General features: G+C 49.4%; 1 protein-coding gene across 13 annotated transcripts in view; it reads right to left on the bottom strand.

Annotated features, from left to right (window-relative positions):
* SLC39A11 (solute carrier family 39 member 11) overlaps window positions 1–26554 on the bottom strand; it is a 352142-nt gene that overhangs the window by 231584 nt on the left and 94004 nt on the right. The gene's annotated exons all lie outside the window — the stretch shown is intronic.

Here is a 26554-nt window from a genome sequence, read left to right as displayed (position 1 = left end):
TTCCCCAGCCCCCCGCCCCAGAGCCGAGCTGCCCGGGCACCTTGCCAACCTTGGCCAAGAGCTCCAGGGCTTAGCCAGTCCCTGGGTCACAGACAGCTGTCAGGCCAGGTTGGGTCATTAGGAAACAAGCTTTCTGGCTGTAGAACTTTTGGGGTGACAAAAATGGGATCTGATGGGTCGGCGCTGATCCTAGAAATGGGAAAGACACATGCTGGGAAAGATGGATGCCAAACATCAAACCCCCACTCCACACACCTCATCACCAAATGGCACAATGGACTGTCAAAAGAAGCCTATACGGCAGGTTGGCTCGGATGGCAGCCTCAGTACAGGAACCAAGGTCACGTTTTCAGGAATTCACCATCTTCACGTTTCTCATGAGATCAAAAGGGGAGGAGATCCACACAACATCACCTCAAAGGAAGGACACCCTGAGAGTCACAGATGGCACAACGTATTTGGCGTTAAGACCCAATGGCCTTAAAACAACCACACTGCCCTTCCGCTTTGTCTGTAACTAGTTAATTCAGCTGTTTTCGCATTAACTAGGCAAAGTCTTAATTTCGATCCCCCACGTTTACTTAGCAAATATCGATTGATTGTCAACTTTCTGGATACTTGACGAACAAGACAAAGTCCCAGCTCTTATGGAGCTTACAGTCGGGAGCCAACAGATGACTCCATGACGGGCCAAAGGCCTCAGCGGGAACCCCTGACCCTGCTGACGGCTTACAGTGCACGTGACCTCGAGGGGAACGAGGAAGACAGGCGATGCCACCAACACACACACCTCCCCTTTCACCCAAACACCTTGACGCTAAGGGAAGGTGAGAAGAATCATCCAGATGGGCAAAAACCAGCAGTTATTTTCTGAAAACCAGGCAAAAATCATTCCAAACAAATGAAGTTTCCATTTAAAATATGTGCCTCTAATGGGGAGTGGAGAAGGCTTATGAGGCAATCACTGACATGCATCCATTTATAAGCAAATCCAAAATCTGTTTTCTTGGATGAGTTTCTTTCGTGAAGGAATCTCTCAAACACTATACCTGACTATGTCACACACACACACCCCTCTTTCAGTTCTCTCATTGTCACGTTGATCAGGGATCAGAAAGAGAACCTAACGATTCGGATATTTTATTTCATTATTTCCTTCCAACTAAATGTTAAAAATGAACACATAAGGCCTTTCTTCCTGTATTCTCATTTGCCCAATTCATCAATATTGTCCTGATCGTTTATTTGTAATGTCCTCTATCGTGCACTTTAACACGGATGCCGACACCCCACTTAACCTTGTTTTAAAAGGAGAAAGAAAGCCCTCTGGCTCTGTCTGAGCCACCCTCATTCAAGTTCTCCGGTCCCTCTGTAGAATCCTGGGGGCCACAGGATTTCACGGCTCTGTCACTGGGAGAAGCAGAGAGAGAGGCAGCCTGTCACACCGTACCACAGTCGAGGCTGACACTACAGGATGGAATCCTGGGGACAGAAGGGACTTTGAGAACAAGACCAGTCTCCCCCCCTGCAGAAGCCCCCTCCAGCTTCCCCCGAGTGACAGCTGGTGTCCGGACCATGTAGTCGCAGCTCTTGTTTGTTTACGTGCTTTAATTATTTCTCGTTCTACATCTCGTGCTGACATCTGAGGAGTCATGGCAGCAATAAAAGCCGTGTTTCACTAAGAGAGTGTGTCGGCTGTCTCCTTCCTTTGTCTTCCTTCTCTTTATAATGTGATTGATGCATAACAGGGGGAAGAATCTGGAGAGAGAACCACTTCATTACAGAGAAATGCAGCAGCGTGAAGAGGCACGAAGCTGCTTATTTGGAGCCCACTTAGTAAAGTGCAGCTTGGAGAGGCTCTGGTTTTAATTGAGAACAGTGCTTTTCAGGCGCAGTGATTTTGCCCCCCAAAGGGACATTTGGCAATGGGCATTTTTGTATGTGGGGGTGAGGGAGACAGGTGATGCTGGCATCCAGTGGGTCGAAGCCAAGGATGCTCGTAAACATCCTACAACGAACAGGACAGCCCCCACAACACAACACAGAACGATCTGGCCAAATGGCAACAGTACCGAGGGTAAGAAAGCCTGCGTTAGAAAGATTTAGGATGCTTGGGACCCTAAGGCTCCCTGTATTATTGGGACCGCAAGGAACTCACAGACCTTCATTTTTACTGGAAAGATAAGAATTTTTCTGCTTTCTCTGGGGAGCCTACCTGCCTGCCCTCATGTATTTGGCAAATTCTTATTAAGCATCAACTGCATACCAGAACTATTCCAGGTTCTGGTGATACAAAATAGCCAGTCTCATGAATCTGGAGAATCTGCATTCTCCTTCCAGAGACAGACGATAAACCAACAATAAGTTACAAAATAGAGTGCCAGGTAGTGATAATGTTAAGAAGAAAAATAAGTTATAGCCATGGTTATCACAGCCATCCTAGTATAACAGTAACATGCACGGGGTTCCAGCGCTGTGCCAGGCATCGTTCCAGCATTTCACAAGCACCAGCTCATCACGAAAAAGTGAAGACGGAGCGCTCCTTCAGAGAAATGCTGAGGGAGGCCTCTCTGAGAAGACGGCGTTTGAGCAAAGACTTGAAAGTAAGGGAAGAAGCCACACTGAATTCTGAAGACAGCGTTTCAGGCAAGGAACAGGAGGGCAGGCATCTCCCCTCCCCGCCACATCCTCTGACCATTTTATCAACCATTATTCTGTTGGTTGTACTGTTCTCTTTCAGGGCTGGGAGTGGGGTGTACTAAGAAAATCCCACCCCAAGTGCACTTAGAAGCTGCCCTTTTAAAAGGTAGACAAGACCCAGCATATCTGTACCCCCCACCACTGTGCCCCTACTCCCATCGCTTGATCCCTCGTTGAGCCCTCAGGAGGGCTGGGGCTAGCTGTGCAGCATGTGAGCTGCAGGGAGCATCCACAGAATGAGGGGATGACGTCAAGGACAGCTTCTTCTATCCCCCACGCCTGGCAACGCTCTCCGAGTGTCTCTGAGCCCAGGCACCCTTCAGACTCCCTTCTGGGATTCCCAACATCTGCCACCCTCCAGTCTCAACTGTTGATGAGGGAAACAGAGAAATACGTCCCTGGGAATTTCAAGGAACAGCCCTGGTAAGAGATGCCAGCCCTCTTTGGTGGATTTATCATAAAGTCCGTGATGGTATGAAAAAAGTCAGGAAGCCCCTCTGGGGCCAAGATGCCTCAAAATCCCGTGGGGCAGACCATAGCCCTTGCTCCACGGAGCCCCACCGGCTCACAGAGCATGCGGACTGCGGGTGGAGGGGGTGCTGCATTCTTCACGGAAGCCTAGCCTGTGCTGGAGGGACCAAGGTGCCAGGAGAAATTTCTTCTCTGCATCCTCCTCCTGCTTTGCCAATGGCAGCACATCCCTCTTTACTTGATATTATCACTTCCTCACATTTCTGGAGCTTTTTTTTTTTAATCCCTGCAAAACCTTTCCGTTCAGCCCTGAGAGGATGGCAAGGTGGGAGCATGATCCTTTCCAGGGCAAACATGTGACTAATGCAAGCTGTTCTCCACTTTCCACCGCAGCCCTGAGAGTCTGCTGGGCTGCCCATCAGCGGGGTAGGGAGTCCCCCTCCCACCCCATGGCAGCTTCAGCTGGGTTCCTGGGGCTTTGGACAGTTCAAGGTTGCTTGTCCCCCTGCAGCTCCCAAATGTCAAGGTGCCAAATATACAGGCTCCTTCCCAAGCCACAAGTCTCCTTTTCCCTCTGCGCCACTCCCTCCCCCCCAAAGTCCTGTCCCCGCCCCTCCTCCCCACCCACTCCTGCAAATCCAGCTTGGTACAGAGAGCAGGCAGGGGGCTGACACCAGGCAACACCCATCCAGGGCCGTGGAACTTAAGATCACTGCCGTCTTGCGATATAATAATTATTATTATTATCATTATTATTATTATTATTATTATTATTAATGGTTTGGGGCAAGTCCCTGGCTCAGAATAAACAGAGTAACTTCCACCCACTCCGGAAAGGCCACGCAAAGGGGCAGAGCTGGAGAATAATTAGCACTTTCCAGAAGGAAAAGAGAAGGAGCGGAGAGAAAGGGAAAGAAGGAGGAAATAAAATGAGGGGGGAGGGAAGAGGAAGGCAGGAAGCAGCCTGCAACATGCCTTACACGAAAACACGAAGGCTTCAGAAAAGAATGTGTGTATATCTCCTTCGAAAAATAAAAGCCGGGTGCCGTTTATCAGGGTTTGCTGTCCCAGGCACGAGGAAGACAACTGCTGGTTGCTGATGTTTCTAGAGCCCTAAAGAAATGACTCGCAAAAGGAAAAGCCTAGAGTGTAGCCGAGAGGATGCAGTCATCTCCAGATGAAGTCTACCGTGGCCAACGAAGGCCCCCCATGCAAAGCACAAGTGGAGGAGTGCCATCAGGCCCCCAAAACTCGTGGCAAGCAGCCCGGTGTGTTTGAGGCGCAGGAACAATCTTCAACGTGTTCACCCGTGTCTGGTTCTTCCCCCATTGGGATGGGTCACTGCTACTAACAGCTGCCAGAAGAAGGGAAAGCACTCTAACCTCTAATACTCGCCAGCGTACTTGCAGCCAGCCTCACCTTCACCAAACCCACACACACCTCCTATGGTGTTCATTCGGGCCGGGGGACTCCGTGATGACTCTGCGCCTCCCCGGCCCCCTGGACTGCAGTCTCTTTAATTGAGGCTTGTCAGTGGGTCAAAACTCCCTGAGGAACGGTGAAGGGAAAGGTCAGAGGATTAATTGGTGCCCCTGCCAGCCACAGCTAAAGCATTACACCCCAGTAGAGAATCTGCACCCCGTAGGGTGCTAGGGACTTGGGGCGCTCTGATGCTGGGGAAGGGGCCTGGAGCCCCGTGTGGGCTTTGCCTCCTCCCTGCCCCAGCCTCCTGCCATCCCCATTTAACCCAGACATACAAGGCGATGTTAAATAATTGATGCTGTTTTTATTACTGAGAAATTGCAATAATAATGACACTCGTAACACAAGCTTAAATTATTCCACATAATGGAAAAAACGTTAAATGTCGCCCCTGATCGCCAGCCGGAATATGGATGATGCTTACATAATAGATGACCTTCTCTCCTGGGGAGCCCAGCAGCGGCCTGCGGCCCAGGGCCAGGCTGGCTCAGGGTGACGAGCGGTCGGCCTCAAAGCAAACAGAGACGCAGAGTGGTATACCACTGAGGCAGAGGGTGCAATCCTGCCTCGGGCTCTAGCAGGCAGGTAGTTGCCATCTTCCCTGCCTCACTGTGCCTACATGTTCAGGGTTCATGGCGCATAGCCAGGAGTCCTAAAGACAAGGAGAATGGCAATTCAAAGCACTTGGTCCCTATCTGGCTTTTGAAGCACAATTCACCCTGTCCTGTCCAAGGCACTAGGATCACACTTCTAACTCAGCTTCAGCTCCTTCTCCCTACAGCCACAGCACGGCAGCCGATTAGTGGCCAGCGAGGCAGGTTTTCAAACTCTTAATTGTTCCATACTTACTGCTTTTAAAATTCCAGCTGAAGAAGCCTGAGCTCCCTCCTCCAGGAAGCCTTCCTGGATAAAACCCAGCCTAGTATGGACCCAGCCTGGATAAAACCCTCCCTCTCTTTGCTCCTCTGACATCTCGCACAGGCTTCTGTCATAACATTTACGAAACTGCACAGGAACTCACAGTTTCCTTGGCGATCTCAAAACTAGGAAATTCCTAAAGCAGGAGCTGTGACTTCTGGCTTTACTGTCAGGGCCCAGCACAGGGTCAGCGTTCAATAGTTCAATTAATTTACTGGAATGAAGGAGACTACAAAAAAAAAAAAAAAAAAAACCCAAAAGGAGAGGGAAAACGCGTAACAGACAAAACAAAGATGCAGGTAACCACAAACGGTTTAGGCCCTGAGAAAGCAGGAAGGAGGGATTAGCAGAGAGCGGGGAAGAAAAGGCTTCAAGTATTAAAGACATCCCAGCTTGGCACAGAGCATGACTTTCTACCCACCCCCAGCATCTATCCTCTTGAAGATGTGTAAGGTCATCAGTATCAGCCCTGAGGATGGGACGCTAAGATACCCCACGACTGTCCACCCAAAGGTTCCGTCTCCATCCCCTCCCAGCAGAAATACTCAGGTGGGGCAGCTCAGTTCACTCCGTTGAAGCTAATGAGCTGCCTTCCACCCCGAAGCCCATGATCCCTCCCCAAGGCCAGTCTCCCAGCTTCCTCCTCGTCCCCTCCATGACCTTAGCCTGAAGCTTCACAATGGTGGAAGTCAGTGGCGGACTTGTAGCTATATTTAAGCTGTGTAAGTATGCTCTTACTCAACCTATCTTTTTAGGGAGAAAACTTTCTCCTATTTCTGATGCCTAATTACTATTCATAATCAAGCCTATTTAATCACATAAAACAGATTTTGACACACCACACGGCTCTGCAAAGATACAGCTCTATGAGAGTCTGCAAAGACAGCCCTCCAACAGCTATTCCAGGTAAGCGGCTTACCGCCTGTGGTCCAAACAGCTACATCTCCCACTAGCATGACTGACAGAGAGGTGGGGTTTGGCAGAGTTTTCCAAACCACTATGCTTTTTCTTGCAACTCGAAATATAACTTTTCCTTAAAACAATAAGATAAATCTAAAGGAATGCAAGGACCTAAGGATAATGAGGTATTTTTTCTCTAATCCTCAATGATTATCCATCACTCTCAGCCTACTCCTAGACTTAGTCCTAGTATTCACTAAGATATACCCACATCTTCCACTCTGAGCCTTTATGGGCTTCTCAACATTTTGAGAACCCCCAGCTGGTCTTTCTCACACAACTTTTTTCTGACCTATGTTATCCCTTTGGAGTATATCAGATCCCTCCAAAAATTTTAAAAGACAAGATTTCTCTTCCCAGAAGAAAATGCATGTGTATCAGACACTTATTGCTTGGTAACAAAACACCCCCAAATTTAGTGACTTAAAACAGCAACCAGTTACAATTCCTCATAAGTCTCCAGTCAACTGGGTGCTGCCGCTGGTCTGCCAAGGCTCGGTCAATATTGCCTGGACTCACTTGGGCATCTGTGGTCAGCTCATGGCTCGCTCGGTGGTTGGATGGTTTAGGACGGCACATGCATCTGGCAGCTGGCAGGCTGTTGGGCAGAAGTTGGCTGACTCTTGGCCTGGATTCTTCTCCACGTGGCCTGTCATCCTCCAGCAGGCTAGGTTGGGTACATATGGTAAACTTAGGATTTCAGGGGCAGCCAGAAAAGGCAATGTCCAGTGTCAAGTGCTGTTCTCTGCTTGCACCACATTTGCTACCAATCCCACGGACCACAGCAAGTCAGTGGCCATCTGGATTGAAGGGGTGGAAAATCCGCTGTACCTCTTGTTGGGGGGGATCCAGTGTCACGTTGTCAGAGTATGGATGACAACAGGAGAGGACTTTGTGGCATTTTTGCAATCTACCGCAGCACATATGCACAGACATACAATGTTGAGCGCAGCATCAGGAGCCCGTGAATTCCACACAGCCCTCCAGGATCTGGCCTGCAAACCACAGCTCTCAGTTAACCCAAGCACTCAATCTTATTTGCCTAAAACAGTGTTTCTCTAATGGGGACCCATGGACACATTCTCAGAGGCCTGAGAGTTTTACATAAAAGATTTTAACTTTGTATTTTCATTTAAACGATAATTTAAAGAAAAAATAACACCAACAATATGAATCACTAGGGTGACTTCTTTATAACAAAATCCTACTGCTCGCTTTCAGCGCCTTTATTTGCATTCGTGTTTACAATTGAGTTGGCACCAAGCAGCACTGTTTCAATTGTCAAGGGCTAATTGTTGAGAGGAGACTGAATAGATAGATGACGTGTTTGAGCCAAGCTCAGGCCAAATTACTTCATGGAGCCCTGTATAGACGACATAGGTTTCCAAATAGTTCTAGAACAGCAGTGGGACCGCTGACTCCATCCAGCAGCGTTCGTGGGACAGACCTTCCAGAACCAAAGGGAGCTGATGGTGGCGGTCAGTACCACTGGCACTTGCAACTGGTGGTTTACTGTTAGCAAAACATCCTCTCCCACATCACGAATATGCTGCTGGTTTCGACGTTATCAATTTTGTTGTTTTGATGTGAACTGATAAGTTTTTGGTTTCACGACTGCTGAAGAGCCAAAAGCAGAAGGACTAACGTATACCTAACTTTACGCTTGTGCGTATTTATGCTTATAAACAGGCATGTAATGGTACAGTAAAAACAGCTCAAATCAACACTGGGAATGTGTGACTTTTAGTTACTTTAAAGGGAATACATCTATTAGTCAAATAGGACAAACACTGGCCTACAGCTCGAAACAATGGATTCTCTTCTCCATGCTTCCCTCTCTATCAACTGCCACTCAAACACAGCAATTTCTGCCTCCACGTTTCATACTAATACTGAGAACTTAACAGTTCATAGTGATCTAATGATTGTTCTCCTATGCTCAAAATAATAGAAACTATTTAAGTCAGTACTCTCTGTGCCTGCTGTAGTCAAAGTAACATGCTGACCAAGACACCATACATACCTCTGTGTGTGGACCAAAATCTCCTTAATGACTCCTTTTGTCCTAAGCTGCAGTTTCCCAGAGTTCCCTGCTCCATGAGATGTACCAAGAGAAAGGAGTCCATGGACAAACACAGAAAGTTTGGGAAAGTCCACACATAGGCAGATAAAGACTCTGAGAAATCCCACGGCAAAGAGCTGGTTGTGCTTAAACCTACTCTGCCCAGACTGATTTGGCCATATATAAAACCTACTAACGTTCAGCCGACGAAGCTTTAGGGAACAGCGCTCAAAGCAACTTTCTGTGCCCAATGCTCAGAATATTCAGCTAAGTGTTTCTCCTTACACTGGAACACGATCATATTTTATCCAGAAGAATCAAAGAGGGTGGGTGGAGGTCCTTGGCCTCAATTATCTATCACTTTCACAAATAAAGGTCTGTTTATCATCCTTAAAGATGAGTCAGTAGAATTTATCGTATGTGTGTGTGTGTGTGTGTGTGTGTGTGTGTGTGTGTGTCCATGCCTGTAGTCACATCAGCTAGAGGGTATGAAAACCAAAAAGGTAATTATTCTACGAAACTCTGCCTTCTTTTTTTAAGCACAATAAAAAATAATAATAATTTTAAAAATTCCAGCCCTTCTAGGGGCCGGCCCCATGGCGTAGTGCTTAGGTTCACATGCTTCACTTTGGTGGCCCGGGGTTCGGAGGTTTGGATGCAGGGTGCAAACTTAGCACCGCTCGTCAGGCCAGGATGTGCGGCATCCCACATAAGACAGAGGGAGATTGGCACTAATGTTTAGCTCAGTGCCAAGCTTCCTCAAGCAAAAAGAGGAAGATTGGCAACAGATGTTAGTCCAGGGCCAATCTTCCTCACCAAAAAAAAATCCAGCTTTTCTATTATCTACTGGAAAAGAGATCTTTCTCACGGTACTGCTGAGGAAGAAAGGCTAAAGGCTGGCTTATCACCAATCTTTATAGCTTTGACAACTATAAAATGATTTTTCTTGACTCCAGGAAAAAGAGAGAGAGAGAGCAAAAGAGCCATCTGTAAGACAGTCACAACCCACACAGTGGGCTCCTTGCTCAAGAGGCCTCTTCCGATGAACTTCTGGTGCGGAATCGAAGTACCAGAATAATGCAACACCAGATCCAGGGTGAGCCGAGGCAGAGAAGATGGATCGGGCTGGAAAGAAGTATCCTTGGCATTGACGCCAATGGTACAGAAAACAACCCTGTTTTCACAAACCCTCTTGGCTATACCATGCTCAGCTTCTAACATGCCTTCTCTTGCATCAATATCTTCTTGTGATGTAGACTGACGGCGAGCATCATCGTCCCTGTTATGGGCTGAACTGTTCTCCCGTCACCTAAAATCCATATGTTGAAATCCTAACCCCCACTACTTCAGAATGGGGCTCTATATGAAGACAGGCCCTTAAAGAGGTAATTAAATCAAAATGAAGTTGTGAGGATGGGATCTCATCTAAGCCTCTTACAAGAAGAGGAAGTTGGGACACAGATAGGCGTGGGGAGAAGCTGATGAGAAGACACAGGGACAAGACGGTCATCTACAGGGCGAGGAGAGCGGCCTAGAACAAATTCTCCCCTCGCCGCTCTCAGAAGGAACCGACCCTGCCAACACCTTGATCTTGGGCTCTGGCTTCCCGAATGTGAGGCAATACATTTCTGCTGTTTAAGACACTCAGTCTGCGGTACGTTGTCTCAGCAACGCTAGGATACTAACACACCTTCCATTTTACATTTGAGGAAACCAAGTCATAAAAGCTGATGACTTCCTTAGCTTCAGACTGTTCATCAGAGGCCTGAGCAGGATTTGAACCGGGAGCTTCTGCCTCCTAATCTCACTACGCCTCCACCAGCGTGCTGGGGTCAACCAAGAGTGTCCTAAGGCAGTGCAGGCTTTAAGGTGTAACCGCACTGACCCAAGGGGCAAGCGTGGGAATGTGCACACACTGGGCGCCACTATACTCAGCGGAGAGCGGTCTGAACATGGTGTTCACAAAGAGGGGCGATCAGTGCTCCCATCTCTGCAGTCCTTGCAGAATCCCAGAGATATGCAAACACAGATCTCAACTTATTCTCAGCCTACACGTGATAGTCCATGAAAACTCACTTCACAGATGCAGAGAGATGGAAACTAAAGCAGGATTCTCTGGGACTAATGGCCCAAGATGAAAACCAGGTCTCTAGGCTACAAGAGAAAAACCGGGAAATGTTACTACTGTTGTTAAAGATGGCCTAAAATGACGAGTAAGACAGAGGGAGGCTGGTCATCAGAAGGGACAGAGGTGTCCTCAGCGCCGTGCCGGGGGCGCTGAACCATCAGACATCCATCGAGGGAAGCAGAGAGACAAGCACCAACCCCAGCAGACCAGGAGAGAAAGATCAGCACCAGGGCTGGGGTATTAAGATGGCTTCAGCGCTGGTCTCCTAAACCATTTCAGGCAAAGCAGGGCTTTGTCCTCGGTCCACCGGGAGACGCCTGGAAGGACAGGGGAGCCGAGGGCGGGACGTTGGCGGGCCCCTGGGGTGTGGGGAGGACTTCAAGCAATGTCATTGCCTCTCACCCTCGCAGACAATGTCTCCATCGATTCCTCAGCCTCCAGCTCCTGCTCACAGCCAGCAGCCTTCTCAGTACCGTGCCATCCCCACAGGCCTTCACCCCCGGGATCAGAAACCTAAAACCATTTTTGAAAACAGCCTTTCTGCCTCCTGATAATTGCTGCCTCCATGGCCGAGACACGCAGCTTCCTAAATGGAACTGTTGACCTGGGTATACAGCCCAAAGGAAGCAGCTGGCAAAGGTGGGATCCCGGCCAGTCAGTGACTCAGAAGAGGGTGGGGCAGGGAGGGGAGATGCTTGGGATGAGGATGGAAATCCCGGGCATTTTTATGCTAAAGAAACGGCGTGCAAATGACATGCAAATCACTTCAAAAGAGGAGCTTCGGCTTTGAAGAACATACTTGATTTTTTTTTATGGGGCTTTATCCAAGGCAGCGCCCCGCTTGGAGCAGAATTAAGTATTCAACGTATCTGGGCTTGACTAGGACTTGGCGGCTGAGAGATACTGAAGCAGCTCGCTTCTAAGGAATGTTTTCTGCCTCCTGCTGTGGGTATGTGGGGGCCCATATCTTCCCTTGCTCTCTCTTTTCTAAGCCTAAATTCCAAAGTAAACACCACATTGAGACACACAGCACGCCTGTACGAGGTGTCTAGTGTGCCACAAATTACCACCAATTCAGTGGATAAAAGCCGCCCTCACTTCTCATCTCTCAGTTTCCAGGGTTCAAGATTCCAGGGATGGGTTAAACCAGGTCCTTTGCTCTGAGTCTCACCGGGCTGAAATCAGGATTACAGCTGGGGCTGCGATCTCCTCTGAGGCTCAGGGCCCTCTTCCAAGTGCACTGGTTGTTGGCAGAATTTGGCTTCTCGTAGGGGAAGGACCGAGGTCCCCCTTTTCTTGCTGGCTGCCAGCTGGGGACAGCTCTCAGCATCTAGAGGCCACCCTCAGGTCCTTGCCACACAGCTGCCTCCCCCAGACAGCCTGTAGGCAATTCACAGCACGGTTGTTGGATTCGTCAAGGCAGCAGGAGACACCATCTCCCTTCAAATCCCTCTGACCTCAAGAAGAGCCGAGCACCCCCTTTTTAAAAAGGGCTCACCTGATTAGGTCAGGCCCACCCAGGATAATCTCCCTCTTGATGAACGCGAAGTCAACTGATAGATCACCTGAGCAGTAACCTAACGGGAGTGAAACCCCCTTGAAGGGAGGAGATTCTATGGCATGCAGACCACAGGGTGCAACTCTTAGGGGTCATGTCGGAATCCCACCTACCACAATGCTTACAGTACAAAACTCTCTCCCCTAACATCTCTACTACTCTGAGATTTCCAGAGTCTAGATTTCCCCCTAGATGACTAAATCCGGAGCCAATGTTATGGACAAGATGTTATGTTCTACCAGTTCTTTGTAGCACAACTTTCCATCAAAGCCCAAACCTCATAGAACAAATCCAGTGTCTTCTGACTCATCAGTAAACCACAGCGAGGCAGAGGGTCCCAGAGGCTCTGCCAGGCAGAGGCTTGGGCTCAGCCCTCCTGGGGATGGGATCCGTCGCAGCCTCAGGGCCAGCTGATCCATTAAGCACAGGAAGTGTGGCGCCCGGCGACCCACTTTTAGGGGCCCCCGGAAATGTTTTAACGTCTTTTAAAATCAGAAGAAAAAAGTAAATAATAATGAATACATAATAATGAATCCAGTCTGGATTACCTTCATCTTTGTACCAACAAAGCTGTAAAATAGATCTTTTAATCTTTTTTTTTGGTGGAGGTAGGGGCCTACAAAGACAAAAGCTCCTACACCCACCACAGTCCACAGGTGGGCCTGCAGTGGTGCCCCTTCCGCATACACGTGGGTTTTCCCTGCATGGCTCCAAGGTGATCCCGAGGGCATCTGAGTCTGTCTCGGAAAGAGGAGTCAGCCAAGCGCCTGGTCCTACAACACGGACCTTCGGACTAAGCGAATTGAGAATGCTAAGTGACAAGTCAGGATAGTTCCCAGGCCACCGCAGGACAGCGCTGACATGCTAATTAGTCTGATGGGAACAAGTTAGCCTAAAGTTATAAACAAAGGGCTAATAAGGCCAGGTTTGGTCCCTGGATGAGCCACTTAGTTTTGTTTGAGTCCATGGTTTTGTTGGACTCCTAATTCCCATCAACCACCTGACAGCTGGGAGTGGATGGCCTCCAGGGGGACACAAGGATATAAGAGAAGCAAGTCAAATCCTCCTCAAATGCCAGACAGTGGGCACAAGACTATTTATCATCAACACTGTCAACAGGATCATCATCCTATTAAAAAAGAAAAACAGAAAGAAGAAATGGAGTGTGCGCTTGGGGTCCAGAGGTGAGTGTTAACGTGAGATACCTGGGCATCAGCATGAAAGGGGGGTAGAGAAATACCCACAAGAGCTGAGGGAGAGAAAGGATGGAAAGATGCTGAGATGGATCAAAGTACAAGGAAGAGGGAAAGGCTTAGTGGGCAGGAAGGAAACCAGGATGCACAAGCACAGAAAGATGCAGGCGGAGATGGGGCTGTCACGGCACCCCAGGAGCTGTGAAAGCTGAACAGAAAGGAAACTGTCAATAACACGCTTCAACTCTTGTTCGTACAATGAGGGGATTCAGATGAGATCGTCCCCAAGGCCTGTTCTACACCCGACCTTCTAACTACAAACTTCTGGTCCAGACAAAGACATGAACTCTAACTCCACGGACGGGAGAATCCCACCAACCACTCCTCCCCATAACTTTCCAAGCCACTTCTATTTCCTCTAGGTGCATCTCGAGGAAAACGCCCTTGGCTGCAAGGTGGGACTTCACCCCAGCTGGAGCAGGGTGACAAACCCAGCAGAAGGCAACAACGCAGCCACTCGAGACCCACAAGGGCATCAAGGCGGGCGCAGTATGGCCCCTCTAAGGACACAGGGTAGCAGAGCTGCCTGTGCCCAGGTAGAGGTTCCTCATGGGAACATCACACCCAACCGGCTCAAAGAGGAAGAACGCCCAGCTCTTCTGAGGATGGAGTCCCTGGGGCTTCAAGACAGGCCCTGAACTGAGAAAAATGTGATGCCCACACAAGCTGGCCCCGGGCTCCTTCAAGCACGGGCGTTTCTCCTATGAGGATTATCTGTAGATAACTCCCTTCCTACCACATAGGGAAGCTCAGAAAACATCCGTGGGTGAAAGATGTGAATGTTTTGAGGGTGAAGGTATCTTTAGAAATTCATGAACCTGCTGCAGTGAGCTACCATGCCTTTTCATTATAAAGCATCCTGCTGAGATGAATATGAACACACAAGCAGTGTAGAGTGTGTGTGTGTCTGTGTGTCTGTCCCTGATATTTGGAAGACCCAAATAACAAACACATCATGGCAGAAGTCCTAAAAGTGGCCTCCACATCAGAGTGCCCTTCTGGGAAAGAGGCCAAACGGTTGATGCGTCCTCAGGTCCCTGGGAGAGGTGGACTCATTTAAGAGAGAAAATTCACGGGGCTGGCCCCGTGGCCGAGTGGTTAAGTTCGCGCGCTCTGCTGCAGGCGGCCCAGTGTTTCGTTGGTTCGAATCCTGGGCGCGGACATGGCACTGCTCATCAAACCACGCTGAGGCAGCGTCCCACATGCCACAACTAGAAGGACCCACAAGGAAGAATATACAACCATGTAAGGGGGGGGGCTTTGGGGAGAAAAAGGAAATAAAATAAAATCTTTAGAAGAGAGAAAATTCACAAGCATCCCTTTCCAAACTGAAAAACAATCCATCACGGAAAGCTCTGACAGCCAGAGGAAAGAGCCCTTTGCAAAAAACACAAACCCATCAGAGGCAAAAGGTACTGACTGCTTTTCCCCATCACCATCTGCAAGTGGAACAACATCCAAGGCGAATGTTCTCACTGCACATCTTCCCAGTGGATGCAGGAGGCCAGCAAACCAGCCTCAGATTAATGAGAGAGTAGGCTGGAGAGACCGTCATTGCCAGAATATGTGGGATCAATGAGGCAGGTTAATATCCAGGGTTAACTGCGTCCTGGCCCCTAGACCGCACATCTAAGGAGAACGCTTTCCTCTGCCTGTATGGTTCTTTTCTCCCCCCAGTTGTTGCTGTAGCTTCCACACTGGCAACTAATACCATTCAGACCCCCTCCCGCTCCCCCTCCTGCATCCCCCAGGGCATGGTCCCTCACCTAACCTGTAGCATGATCCTGCATGCCAGCATGGGGACAAGGAGAAAAGATTAACGTGCTCCCTGGGGACCTGGGAAGCAACATTAGGATTTGGTAGTAGAAGCAAATGCATATCTGGACAATCAACTGTTGCCCAAGAAGCCCCCAGAGCTAAGGGGGCAGGGAGGCAGGGAAGGTCGCCTTACTGCATTTAGGGGGCGCCCTCTGAAGGTAAAGATGGAGAGCCCGTGGCTCAGCGCAGAAAACCGTTTGGACAGACTCATTGCGAACTGGCTGTTTGATGTTCTTTGTCTCTTTTTTCTCACCATTTCTAAGCCCAGACCACTTTTGTGGAGGTATCTAGGTGAGAGTGTGAAGGGCTATGGCCGTGCTTAGGGTCACAGCGGGGGAAATGACTAACAGGCTGTCAGATTCCCCTGCGCACTGCCTGCCGCCCACCACCTCTGCCCAGAGCCCTCACCTGGCCTGTGGGCGCAGGTGGGTGGGTGAAGCAGGTGTCAGATGACATCCAGAAGCCCCGCTGTCCAGCACCCCTCCCAAGTGCCCAGGACTCCACCCCATGTGCGAGGACAAAGGACAGGGGGAGGGGGCGTGGTGTTTACCCTACTGGGTGAGAAAAATGAGAGAGCGAGACTTGACCAGTCTCAGTCACAGAATATTCTACACATAGGCTGAGGACGCCCCCTCCCCAGGTCCCCCAAAGAGTTAACTAAGAGGAAAAAAGAACAACTTCTTTTTTTTTTTTGGCTGACTTCCCAAGTAGGCATTGTTCTGGCCCCTCCCTATTCCCTGCTGAGGGGATCAGAGTCCAGAGGCCTCAGCTCCCCGCTCTGAAATGTCACCATGGGAAGCCAGGGCCACGGAGGGGAGGCTGCAGTAGGTCTGGTTCTGAGAGCACTGGGAATTGGTTATTTTCCCAGGTCTGCAATGCATTCCCCTACTGAGGGAGCCACGTTATCCTCAGGGAAAAGTTATAGGGTTGGACATGTTAATGGAGCCCAAACACAGGGACTGGCCCAGGGGCAGGACAGGAAAGCTGGCTGGTTCCAGGGAGAACACAACTAAACCGGTTTCAGTTGCAGCCACCAGGATCAGAACTCAGGGGAAGGCTTCCAGGGAGGGCTGTAACATCCCTGAGGGTGGGAGTAAGAAGAAAAGAGCCAAATTCAAGGGAGATGTGTGAAAGGGAGGCAGGGGGTGGGACAAGAGAGGATGCCATCCATTTCAATTGTCCACTAAACCCCCTGGGGCAAGAAACAGCACGGGCAGAGCACAGAGCACCAACCCAACCGCAGAACCTTGAGGCACTGAGAAGGTGCCATTTATGCTCTTTCTGTGCTCTCCCTCTCCTTCTCTCTCTCCCTCCCTTTCCCGCTCTTCTCTCCCTCCATATCTATCTCCCTCCCTCTCTCTCTCCCTCCTCCTCTCTCTCTTACCCCCTCCACCTCCTTCTCTCACATACACACACACAACACACAACACACACATACACATACAGACACACCCTGTGTATTTTCTATGGGCATTCTGAGGACATATGCATATACAGATACACAGGAAACAATCGGAAGGAGACACATGAAACTCACCTCCCCAGTTGCTGGGGTGAAGACGATGCTGAGGATAGATGGTGGTCAAAGACGACAGCTGTTGGTCTTATCTTTAATATTTTTTTAAAATCATGCATCCCAGAGGGTATGTGTGACACAGAGGCCATGGTGAGGCGAGCTCATTCCAGAATATCACGGCCTCTGGAATATTCTCCCCAACCCTGGCATTCCAGCCACTAGGGCACAGCTTCTTCCTCCTAAAATGGAACCATCCTGAGTCTGGGTGATACCGGCTCAACACAACGTTGACATAAGGGAAGCCATCTTGTAGAAAAGAAACCACATTGTAACTCTGAATGACCTCCGATTAACTCAGACATGCTCTGTAGATTTTATGGACCCTCCCAGCTGCTATAAGTTGATAACTTTGTTCTTCTGAGTTCCTTAGGAATGTGACGACCCCCAGGCAGAGAGTCTGTACTGATGGCCATCATCAACGACAACTGAAAGATCAGAGTATAGGCCGTTGCGCTGGTCTCTGATGCATATCCAGTAAAAGAAATGACTATCAGGAACTGAGACCAGGTGCCTGCCCCCACCTGGAGATCAGACAGAGGACCCACTGGGATTAGGTCTATTTTTCAGAGACTGTTAAAATTTGGATTGTCTATACTTTGTACCCTTCTGGTAGGATACTTGATTGTAAAATGTGCCTTTAGATGTTGTTCCAAAACTACTGAGCAAGGTACAAAAATTCTAATAATGCAAAATGTCAACCTGAAGCCAGGAACAAGAGAATATTTCGAAATGAGTGCAAAACAGTTTCATTCCTCTAACCCAGATCTACACCCCGATTCAGCAGGAAGTAGCTAGATCAGTCATTGGCCCAAATTCCTCAAGAATGAGGAATGATCAAAGAATAGGGGGGATTGAAACCAGCAAACAGCCACTGATGATGAAGCATCTAGGTACTGAAGTTTTTTCCTTTTTGCAGTGACTGATTATAGCTTTTAACTGTTTAACCCATCCATTTTAACTGTGCTGCTTAGGCAACATGCTATCTGACTCCCACTAGGCTCCTATAGATAACATCTCCCTGGAGCCTGGGTCACCATGGTAATGGGTGTGTGAGCTGTTTTTCAGGAATTAGAACTCCTTGTCCACTTCTGCCTGTTGAGACCACCAACTCATCAATCAGGCCCGCAGAGATGTCCGATAGGTGACCTTTTGATGTCAAGAGGCTAAAAACTCCAACCTCAGATCATGCTAATGCTGCCATTTTGTGAACATGAGTCCTATGAAAAGGCGTGAAGTCTGACTACGCTTGTGCAGACCATCAATTCCCTCACCTCTCCTCACCTCCAATCACCTCTCTCCACATTTCAGACCACCTTGCCCCTCACCCCATAAATGTCCCTGAGTCCCTATTTTCAGGAAGTGGATTTGAGACTCATGCTCTGGGTTCTTCACATGGCTGCCTTGTGAGTAAACCCTCTCTCTGCTGCAATCTCGCCGTCTAGGTGTTTGGCTTTCTGGGCAGCAGGTAAGGACAAACCTGGTTCAGTAACATGGGGATTGGTCCCGGGGGAGAAAGAGGCTAGTGGCGGCCCGCACCAGCCCCGCACCAGCCCGCACCAGCCCTGCACCAGCTCACACCAGCCCCGCACCAGCCACGCACCAGCCACGCACCAGCCCTGCACCAGCCTGCACCAGCCACGCACCAGCCTGCACCAGCCCCACACCAGCTCCACACCAGCCCGCCGCCCTTGAGCCAGGGCTTCCCAGGATCTGCAGAGCATTTATCTTTTGCTCAAATAATTTTTAAAAGTCTCCAAGCCATATAGCCTTTATGCTTTCAACAGTTAAAAGGCTAGCTTTTAAAAAATAAGCAGGAAAGGGGCTGGCCCCGTGGCCGAGCGGTTAAGTTCGCGTGCTCTGCTGCAGGCGGCCCAGTGTTTCGTTGGTTCGAGTCCTGGGCGCGGACATGACACTGCTCATCAAACCACGCTGAGGCAGCGTCCCACGTGCCACAACTGGAAGGACCCACATCGAAGAATATACAACTATGTACCGGGGGGCTTTGGGGAGAAAAAGGAAAAAATAAAATCTTTAAAAAAAAAAAAATAAGCAGGAAAAAAGATCACCAAATAAACCAGGGTCATTTGTGGGGTTAGAGAAAAAGACATCAACAGAGTACCAGCTCTCTCCCTCGCTCCCAAGCCCCTCCCCAACAAAAGGAATTACATCTTCCCTTGGAACCAGGAACCAGATGCCTAGCTTGCAACTCTCTCTCCCTTATAGTCTCAATGCTGTTTATTTGGGCTGGGAAACAAGAGCTATGACAGGTGACAAGCCCTTCATCAGAAGCCACTGCACGAAGGAACCAGCCACACCACATGAATCCAGGATTTCCCTTTGAGGCCTGAAACAAAGAGAAACCTGAACATATGTGTTGTTGAATTGCCAGAGAGGCGGGGAAGAGAAGCCGCTAATAAGAGAAAATATGTAACAGCCCCATCAGCTTAATATCTACATGGAAAATCAAGCTTCTGACACGTTGCTGAGGGCAAACTCGCTGATGAGAATTAAGTCAGCTGTGATACACCAGGATCTGCCCTGGAAGGCTCCCGTTGTGTGCCTATTAAAAAGGAGCTGGAGGATTAGCCAAGAGAAGGGCAATCCAGGGGGCCTGAGTCAAAGGACCGTGAGCCCTGGGGTCACACTGGGCTTCTCACCTCCCCAGGGGGTGAGAGGAAGCCTCCCCATCAACAGCAAATCAGAGACCCAATGGAAACTCATTTCTCCTGAAAAAACTCCCACGAGCTCACCCCACAGGGCCCAGCGTCCTCAGAGCCTGGCACATCCGGCTCTCGCCTGTGTTCCCTCCACTGCACCTCTGCGGGACGTTTAGGACTCAGCGTCCCTTCCCACCTCTTGAGTGCCCAGGACACGGGCTGACCTTCAGCAGTACCTCCCCTGTGCCGACAGATGATATAACCAGGAAGCTGAACATCCTGCCTTTGAATCACCCAGACCTCTTGTTTCCTGCATTCCCTGCTTTTAAGTCAATCTCTGCTTAGCAAAGAGCGAGGCAGGAGAAGGGAGGAGGTAAACCAGCTCACTCGCTACGGGCATCTCTTACGACAGACTTGAGAATCGCTGAGAACCTGAGTTAAAAGGAGATTTTTGATAGCCAGTTACCTCTAGAATCTGCTTAGAGAAATAATCAAGGTTTATATGCACCAGCCTTCACCCAGACGGATACACAAATTCTCATTTTCTGTCTCTCTCTCTGAAAATCAGTTTATTTTTCAGGTGGCAAGAAAGAAGCTCTGGGTTGACTGTTTGCTCTGCCTCCCACAGAAAATGGCAGAAGGCCCCCAATTTTAATGATAATCTCAGCTCTTTGTTCCCAAACCCCTCCTGACTGAAAATGTGTTTTCTCCTATTTTCCAACCAGATGGAGAGCAAACATAAAAATCAGGAGAGTGAGACCGCCCTCAGCCCTTGTGATCAATAGCTCTTCAAGGAAGCTGGGCGCCAGTGCAAGCAGAGAACAAATGTGAAGTGGTTCTGCAGCTCCCCATCACCCGGGGCTGGAGCAGAGTGCGAGGACTGCACCTGTGGGTCAAAATCTTCCTTCCCCAGAAGGACAACAACTGTTGTCCCCCAGGAGGACAACGGTTAGGAGGCCACAGTTCCCTGAATGGGCTCCCCCACCCCAGCATAACCAGGCACACGACTCCTAAATTGGTCTGTAGTTTGTTTAGTTAAAGCAGAGAAGCTGTGGCTGACGGAGGGGCTGCAGACCTACAGTTTAGCCATTTGGGGAGACAAGATTTTATCTACAAAGCATCTATGGTTTGCAAAAGGGAGCTGAAATTCCGACTCTGGGACAAAGCAAAGCATGCAGATCCAAGTTCTGCTTCCAACCTGCTGAGACTTGAGCTTCTCTCTGCAGACAGAATAAAGGCATTTGTATAACAAGTTTAGCAGGACACCTGGCATGTCATAAGCCCTCAGTTAATATTAGCTGTGATTATCATCATCATTATTGTTATTCCACGGATACTATGATTGGGACTGTCTTAGTAGCGGAAGCAAGGTGGAAGGGGAAAGAGAATGGACTCAAGGTAGTTGTAACAAAATCTCAGTCACTCAGATCGAAGTGAGTGTATAAAAGCGTATCCCATGGTAGAATAGAGAAAGACATTTTACGTTATCAGCACCATCGCTTTCTCCCGCCTCCATGGATGACGGCCATCATAGCCTGCCATTTTAGGAAAGCCGAGGGTGAGAATCAGAGGGCAAAGGACGTGGAGGGAAGGATTCACAGCCCTACCAGCCTTGGGCATTACAATACAGACTGCCCTCCCCATCTCGACCCTTCCATTTGATAGATTCACTCTGTGTCTCCCCATCCAATCATAAGCCTAATATTTACTCAGGGAAAGCAATATTTGTGTGCGTTGCCAACCAAAATCCAATAAGTATGGAGACAGAAAAGAGGTTGCCTGCTTACGAGGCATGAGGGCAAACACAGCTAGCTCTTTAAAGAGCCACTGAGCTAATCAATACCCTCCCCATTCTAGTCAGGGGCCCTGGGCCAACTAGGACTTAATAATTATTTTCCATCATTACATCCCTCAGAGAAGCTTACAAAGAAAAGGTCGCAGTTTCTAAGTTTGTTCTCCTCTATTTGCCAAACACAGATTATTTCCTGGGGTCCATGAGGCTCCCTTCCCAGACGGCATCAACCAAAGACAGCCTGCCCTGGGCCTTTGGAGCTGACCTCAGAAATAGGATATTGTTCTACCCGTGGAAATCACTGTAGTCATCACATTCAACTGCCTGGCCTCCTGGCCCCCACCTTCTCTACCAGGGTCAGGTTTTAGACAGACCTCCTGTTGAATGTTCTTTTTCTTTGTCCAGGACTCAAAAAATAAATACTAAAGTCCGTGGTAGGTCAGGCAGGAAGGAAGATGCTGTGGGTTGCTGGATACCACAACCAGCTCCTTCAACCTGACTCTTTCCTCTACAGTGACCACCCAGGCTTCCAGCTGAGCCCTTGTGCCCACCATGGGAACATGAGGCCCACTATGGTTACCTCCAAGCCTTGTTCTGCATGTCCTTTTTTAAGGGAATTTGAACTAACAGTAAAACAGAAAAATTACAGAAACCCTCTTTTCCTTACACAAGAGTTGGTTGAAATAACTATTTAAGATTAGGTTCAATTAGAAGAAACATAAAACCCTACTGCAGTGACTTAAACACATAAACGGTGTATTTGTCTCACTCAGTAAAAAGGCCAGGGGTCAACAATCTGGCTGGTGCAGTGGCCCCAACACTGTCAGGAGGAACCAGCTCCTTCTGGCTTCCTGCCCTGTCACCCTTTGTGGTGGCTACTGCATCCCCAGGAGCTGCCACATTGGTCCATGAAGGAGAAGGGGTGAAGACAAGAGGAGATGGGAAGCCCTCCCTAGAGACTCCTACCAACCCCATCACGTGGTCTAGCTGCAAGGGAGGCTGACACATTGAGGCTTTCTAGCTGGGCACACCACCAGATCAAACAAAATTGGGGTTCTGTTAGAAAGGAAGAAGGAGTAATGAGTATTTGGCAGAGTATCAGTTCAGCTGCTGTAACAAAGAGAGAAAGTTAGCAATGGCTAAAGTGCGATGGAAGACTATTTCTTAGGAAAAAGTCCTGGCAGTTGGTCTAGGGCAGGCGTGGTGAATGGGGCAGGCATCAGCAAGGTCTCAGGCTTTGAGGGAACGAGAAGGAAAATAGCAAATATCTTCATCTCGACAGGAAAGTTAATTCAATTTTTAATGATTCCATTTATTGCTATCATTTTAACCTCTCAGGTCTCCTGAAAGGATCTCGAGGAGCCTCCAGGAGTCCCCAGGCCACACTTTGAGAACTACCACTTTAGGGTCACACCTCCTTCATAAATGAACGGAGGTGTCTGGACATCACAATAATAACCCGGTCTCCAGGCCTAGCACTCGCCTCCCATCCCAGTTTTCCACTTCAACATTTTTTAAAAAGTAATAACTGACATGTTAGAGGAGATATGAACCATCCATTGGCAACCACTGTTAAGAAAACTACAATGGAGGAGACAGTCTTAGTATGCAGAAAGACAAGGAAACTTTTCTGTTAGTCTCTGGATTATACATTTCGACTCCTGGGCCAACGCAGTGGGCAGAATTTCTAAAATGGCTCCAAAGATGTTCTGCCCTGATCCTCAGAACCTGTGACTATGACAAGCTGTCAGCCCCAGGACTGCGGCGTGTTGTATGGCACAGTTGACCTCAGGCAGGGAGCTGATCTGGGTGGCCTGGTCTAGTCACACGAGCCCTCGAAAGCAGAGAGCTTTCTGGGATGATGTCAGTGAGATTCGAAAGTGAGAAAGAGTTGATGCACCACTGCTGGTGTGAAGATGGGGGGGTGGGGTGGGCAGGTGAGAAGAAACACGGGTGGCTTAAGGAGCTGAGAGAGGCCCCTGGCTAACAGCCAACAAGGGAAAGGGAGACCTCACTCCTACAGTCCCCTGAATTCTGCTGGCAGGAAGGAGCGCAGAAGAGCACGCCAAGCTGTGGGTGAGAACACCGCCTGCGGACATCTTGATTTCATCCTGTGAGGCCCCAGCATAGAACTCAGACCTTCTGACCTACAGAGCTCCGAGCTAATAAACGGAAGCTGTTTAAAGCCACGACATTTGTGGTAATTTGTTACGAAGCAAGAGAAAGCTAATATACCAGGGCAGAGAAAGCGGTGTGGCCCAGGGGCCTAGTCGGAGCAGGACAAGGCCTGTCTTGTACATCAGTGATGTACTCTGCCTTACCCTGCTGAGGTAAGCCAATAACAAGATTTCTATCAGCCACCTGCAAACGCATCAGAGAAGGTGAAAAAGCGAACAGCAGCTCCCCAAATGCCAGAGAAAGGGACTCAGGAAGATGTGCAGAAAATAACCACGAGGTGCTAGGGCCTTATATAATATACACAGAAATAAACAGCTGACACAGGAACACTCACACAGGCAACAATGGCTTTGGGGAAATGAGAGTCGCGTTAGTGGTAATATCCAAAGGGCAACAGCCCCCAAAGCGAATGAATGCCTTCATTCAATAAACAATAAAGTGGCTGAGATGGCCTGGAAAACTCCATCAGCCAGCCAGCCAGCTGCCCTGGAGAGCGATGGTGCCCAGGCAATAGACTCCATCAGCATTTGCTCCCAGGAGCCTCTCCCGCAGCAAGGCTGCAGGAATGACAACGAGCGATGAGTCACCGACAGCCAGAGAAAAGCTAACAAAGTGTCCCCAAGGTTCTCAACCATCATTGGCTTTCTAGCTGGAATGGCCACCGAGAGCCTTCTGGGTCATCCTCCAGCCTGCAGGCGCAGGCAGAAATACAGAGCCAGGGAACTCGGCTGCCTCGAACTTCTTGGGGCTGGGCCCGTGACCGTAAACCCCAGGATTAGCACTCATCTTACCTGCCCCTAGGGTTGGTTCCTTGCTTCCTTCCTTCTTCCTTCCTTCTTCCTTCCCTCCTCTCCATCCCTCCTTTATCAGATGTTTACTGAGCCTTTACCAATGGCAGTCACTGAGCTAGGTGCCAACAATCCAGCCGAGGACAAGCCCGGGAAGGCCCTGTCCTCAAGAAGCCTACATTCTGATCGGAAAGACAGTGAATAAGTCAAAAAACAAACACACAAGGAAGCAAACTGGATAAAGAAGAATGGTGAGACGTTCTGGAAAGGAAATAAACTGGGAGCGCCAGGCACGTTGCAGCCGGTCAGGGAGGACGTGATATTTGCACTAAGGCATCCATCCACAGGGCTGATAACAGCAGATTTTGGAGAGGAGCAGCCGCCGGCACAAAGGCCTGGAGGTGGGACAGGGTTTGGTGAGCTCAAGGAACAGTAGAGGGGCCCAGAAGAGCTGGAAAAGGTGTCAGGGGAAGAACGTGTGAGATGGCACAGGTGACGTATGCGGGAGCCAAGGTCATGGAGTGACATTTGTCCTTAGCGCTGAGTATGAAGGACACTTGTCAGAGGGCTCCGAGCAGGGGCTGGTGTACGGTGATTTATGTGTGGTAAGGAGCTTGGCGGTTGCTAAGCAGAGAGCGGGCTGCACAGGCCGGGGCCATGGAAGCAGAGACCTGTGGGGAGGCCCCGGCAGAGGGAATTCCAGGAAAGAGCCCGTGATGGATTAAGATGTCAGCAGTGGAGATGGAAAGCCAACTTTGGAGAAAGCACTGTCCCCAGCCCTGGGACACACAGAGGTGTGAGGCCTGGTTCTCGCCTTCAAAGAGGTGAGCATCAAGCCAGAAATATAGCAAATAAAGATAAAGAAGGAGGCACTCACTCGGGGCCAAACAAGTGACGCTGACAATCCCGTTCTAAGGGAGTGTTGCGAGAGCGGAGTGTGCGCTCTGGGAACGCACAGGATCCGGGGAACCTTCATCCGCCCTTACCTGGCTCTTGAGAAGCAGGGAGGACACAGGAGAACATTCTAGGAAAGGGGATTGGGAAGGCATGGAAACATTAGATGCTGTAAGTCATTCTGGAATAATCCGCCTCCTCCCTACTCACTTGACTGCAAAGAGGCCACTCAACAGGGCTCACCATCTATCCTACCTCTAGCATCGGACCCAAACAAATCATGCCCAAAGCAGGTGGCGTGCCAGGAAACTAAGACCTCAGGCTAAGCAGCTGGCAGGTTCTCAAACCAGTGCTGCTGCCCAAGGTACAGGGAGGCCAAGCGGCATGCCTACTTCCTGTGACCTGCTCCCCCGACCCCACCCCACACCTGGGATCCACTGATTTACATACTAGTTCTCCAGCTGAGACAGCATCCCTTCCTTATCCCCAGCCAGCCTGCTCTGTTGGGACCATGACATCCCATTTGCATTGTAACTCCAACCAAGAAAACCTGTACCAGGATGTTTGCCGGACATCCTGCTTCTCCTGGAAAAACCCACCAGAACCAGAACCAGCTCCCACCTGAGTCCAAGCATCTCCAATGTATATAAACTCCCAAGGCCACTTCCCCAAAATACACGGTTCTGGACCTTTTTGGGTATTGACACTGGCCTGAACTGGCGTAAATCCCTAGCATTCCTTTAGATATTGTGGTTCAGATAGCTCAACCCACTTTGGGGCAGAGGCAAGGGGAGGTGGGGGTGCTTTAAAGCCAAGTGCACACCTACCCTCCCACCTCTCCTACCACTTCCGGCTTCCTCCCTGAGCCACCGTCAGCCCATGCCTCTGAAGTTCCAGAACGATTTACAGCTCACCCAGGTATAAAGGTGAGAGCAATGTAACCTCTCCTGGAAGATCCTGATTAAATCCTTTACAGCTTTTAGAGTTATGCATCTCAATCTTTAACATGCACCAGAAGCACACGGGGAGCTTGCTGAACCCCGACTCTGATTCAGGGGCTCAGAGTCAGGGCCTGAGATTGTACACTTCTAACAAGCCCAGGTAATGCTGGTGTGCAGGTCACGGCCCTTGAGTGGGAAGGTCTTAGACTAGAGCATCCCAGAGACAGCCTTTCACAACCTCAGCCACCTGGTTTAAAATCTCCCAGCGACTTTCTAATACAATTACACAGAAATGACATGGTAACATGCATAGCAAGTTCAGATTAATGCACCAACAATAAGGAAGCACCTTGTAACTCATGAATATCTAGATTCATA

The sequence above is a fragment of the Equus przewalskii genome, chromosome 10, assembly GCF_037783145.1.
Source record: "Equus przewalskii isolate Varuska chromosome 10, EquPr2, whole genome shotgun sequence".
In the NCBI taxonomy this organism is placed as follows: domain Eukaryota; kingdom Metazoa; phylum Chordata; class Mammalia; order Perissodactyla; family Equidae; genus Equus; species Equus przewalskii.
This window is presented reverse-complemented; position numbering and strand designations above follow the sequence as displayed.